Here is a 3867-nt window from a genome sequence, read left to right as displayed (position 1 = left end):
CTTGAATCCGCTCTCCAGCACCTTCCTCGGACACATTCTCCTCCAGGCCGGCCTCCCATCTTCCAGGAACCAGCCTGGAGCCTTTAGCGGTCAGCCGCGCCTTGAATCCGCTCTCAAGCACCTTCCTCGGACTCATGCTCTGCCAAAGTCGGCCTCCCATCTTCCAGGAACCAGCCTGGAGCTTCCAGCGGTCAGCCGCACCTTGAATCCGCTCTCCAGCACCTATCTCGGACTCATTCTCCTCCAGGCCGGCCTCACATCTTCAAAGAACCAGCCTGGAGCTTCCAGCGGTCAGCCGCACCTTGAATCCGCTCTCCAGCACCTTCCTCGGACTCATGCTCTGCCAAAGTCGGCCTCACATCTTCCAGGAACCAGCCTGGAGCTTCTAGCGGTCAGCCGCACCTTGAATCCGCTCTCAAGCACCTTCCTCGGACTCATGCTCTGCCAAAGTCGGCCTCACATCTTCCAGGAACCAGCCTGGAGCTTCCAGCGGTCAGCCGCACCTTGAATCCGCTCTCCAGCACCTATCTCGGACTCATTCTCCTCCAGGCCGGCCTCACATCTTCAAAGAACCAGCCTGGAGCTTCCAGCGGTCAGCCGCACCTTGAATCCGCTCTCAAGCACCTTCCTCGGACTCATGCTCCTCCAGGCCGGCCTCACATCTTCAAAGAACCAGCCTGGAGCTTCCAGCGGTCAGCCGCACCTTGAATCCGCTCTCCAGCACCTTCCTCGGACTCATTCTCCTCCAGGCCGGCCTCACATCTTCAAAGAACCAGCCTGGAGCTTCCAGCGGTCAGCCGCGCCTTGAATCCGCTCTCCAGCACCTTCCTCGGACTCATGCTCTGCCAAAGTCGGCCTCCCATCTTCCAGGAACCGGCCTGGAGCTTCCAGCGGTCAGCCGCGCCTTGAATCCGCTCTCCTGCACCCATCCTCGGACACACGTTCTTGCCTTTGGACCCCTCCTCCAGGAGCCAGGCTGGAGCTTTTGCCCCCTTCCTCCATCATTTCAGGCCGTGGAAAGTGTCATCTTTCGGATTATCAATTCACCGTCCCAGTCTGGTACTCAGATATTTTTCCGAAAACTGGGTTTCTGAAATCGTGCAGATGGTGTTTTCGTCGTCTGCTAATAACCTCGTCGTGTGGGAGAATAGGGGCGGGCCTTGGGCTGACTCGGCCCATCGTCCCCTTTTCCCGTTCTCTGACAGAAATTTTTTCCAACTTTATCACCCCTGGTACTATAAACTTTTTCACCTCTGGTACTATGTGGCACTTAGAAAATTTTCTGAACCGGGATTCTCACCCCTGGTACTTTTTGGCACTCAGAAAATATTTCTCAACCGGGCTTCATGCCCCTGGTACTTTTTGACACTTTGACGTTTTTCTGAACCGGGCTTCATGCCCCTGGTACTTTTTGACACTTTGACGTTTTTCTGAACCGGGCTTCATGCCCCTGGTACTTTTTGACACTTTGACGTTTTTCTGAACCGGGCTTCATGCCCCTGGTACTTTTTGACACTTTGACGTTTTTCTGAACCGGGCTTCATGCCCCTGGTACTTTTTGACACTTTGACGTTTTTCTGAACCGGGCTTCATGCCCCTGGTACTTTTTGACACTTTGGCGTTTTTCTGAACCGGGATAAAGGTCATTTAAAGAGGTGTGTGCATGGTTCCTACTAAGGAGTCTGAACTTGTTCTGGCCCAAGGAAATCACTTTTTAACAAAAATCCGTATTTGGTCTTAACTCGGGAAAAGAAGGCGATTCCTGTGTTTTGATCTCAAAAGAGGCCATTTATCCGGGTTTGTGCAGGTTTATGCATGGAACTTACTTAGAATGGATATATCTCTATGTATATATGAAGGACTAAGGAGTCTGAACTTGTTCTGGCCCAAGGAAATCACTTTTTAACAAAAATCCGTATTTCGTCTTAACTCGGGAAAAGAAGGCGATTCCTGTGTTTTGATCTCAAAAGAGGCCATTTATCCGGGTTTGTGCAGGTTTATGCATGGAACTTACTTAGAATGGATATATCTCTATGTATATATGAAGGACTAAGGAGTCTGAACTTGTTCTGGCCCAAGGAAATCACTTTTTAACAAAAATCCGTATTTCGTCTTAACTCGGGAAAAGAAGGCGATTCCTGTGTTTTGATCCCAAAAGAGGCCATTTATCCGGGTTTGTGCAGGTTTATGCATGGAACTTCCTTAGAATGGATATATATGTATGTATATATGAAGGACTAAGGAGTCTGAACTTGTTCTGGCCCAAGGAAATCACTTTTTAACAAAAATCCGTATTTCGTCTTAACTCGGGAAAAGAAGGCGATTCCTGTGTTTTGATCCCAAAAGAGGCCATTTATCCGGGTTTGTGCAGGTTTATGCATGGAACTTACTTAGAATGGATATATATGTATGTATATATGAAGGACCAAGGAGTCTGAACTTGTTCTGGCCCAAGGAAATCACTTTTTAACAAAAATCCGTATTTCGTCTTAACTCGGGAAAAGAAGGCGATTCCTGTGTTTCTTTCAGAAAAGGTCCTTTTTTTGAACTGGGATTCATGCCCAACATCCAGGCTCTCGTGCCCTGCCCACAGACACACATCCAGGCCGAGTTTCAGCACCTCTCCTCGGTCCAGTATTCATGGCTGCCGTCCTCTCCCAACAGCCAGTCTCTCATGCCCGGCCCAGAGACACACATCCAGGCCGAGTTTCAGCACCTCTCTTCGGTCAGGCAATCATCCCTGCTCCCCTCTCATAACGTCCAGGCACTCATGCCCTGTGCAATGACACATCCAGGCCGAGTTTCAGCACCTCTCCTCGGTCAGGAATTCATCCCTGCTCCCCTCTCATAACGTCCAGTCACAGACACAGATCCAGGCCGAGTTTCAGCACCTCTCCTCGGTCCAGCATTCATCCCTGCTCCCCTCTCAGAACATCCAGGCACTCATGCCCTGTGCAATGACACATCCAGGCCGAGTTTCAGCACCTCTCCTCGGTCAGGAATTCATCCCTGCTCCCCTCTCATAACGTCCAGTCACAGACACAGATCCAGGCCGAGTTTCAGCACCTCTCCTCGGTCCAGCATTCATCCCTGCTCCACTCTCATAGCATCCAGGCACTCATGCCCTGCGCACAGACACACATCCTGGCCGAGTTTCAGCACCTCTCCTCGGTCCAGCATTCATCCCTGCTCCACTCTCATAGCATCCAGGCACTCATGCCCTGCGCACAGACACACATCCAGGCCGAGTTTCAGCACCTCTGCTCGGTCCAGCATTCATCCCTGCTCCACTCTCATAGCATCCAGGCACTCATGCCCTGCGCACAGACACACATCCTGGCCGAGTTTCAGCACCTCTCCTCGGTCCAGCATTCATCCCTGCTCCACTCTCATAGCATCCAGGCACTCATGCCCTGCGCACAGACACACATCCAGGCCGAGTTTCAGCACCTCTGCTCGGTCCAGCATTCATCCCTGCTCCACTCTCATAGCATCCAGGCACTCATGCCCTGCGCAATGACACATCCAGGCCGAGTTTCAGCACCTCTCCTCGGTCAGGCATTCATCCCTGCTCCCCTCTCACAGCATCCAGGCACTCATGCCCTGCGCACAGTCACACACCCAGGCCGAGTTTCAGCACCTCTCCTCGGTCCAGCATTCATCCCTGCTCCCCTCTCACAGCATCCAGGCACTCATGCCCTGCGCACAGACACACATCCTGGCCGAGTTTCAGCACCTCTCCTCGGTCCAGCATTCATCCCTGCTCCACTCTCATAGCATCCAGGCACTCATGCCCTGCGCACAGACACACATCCAGGCCGAGTTTCAGCACCTCTGCTCGGTCCAGCATTCATCCCTGCTCCACTC

Source organism: Odontesthes bonariensis, unplaced genomic scaffold, assembly GCF_027942865.1.
Source record: "Odontesthes bonariensis isolate fOdoBon6 unplaced genomic scaffold, fOdoBon6.hap1 scaffold_187, whole genome shotgun sequence".
NCBI lineage: Eukaryota > Metazoa > Chordata > Actinopteri > Atheriniformes > Atherinopsidae > Odontesthes > Odontesthes bonariensis.
This window is presented reverse-complemented; position numbering follows the sequence as displayed.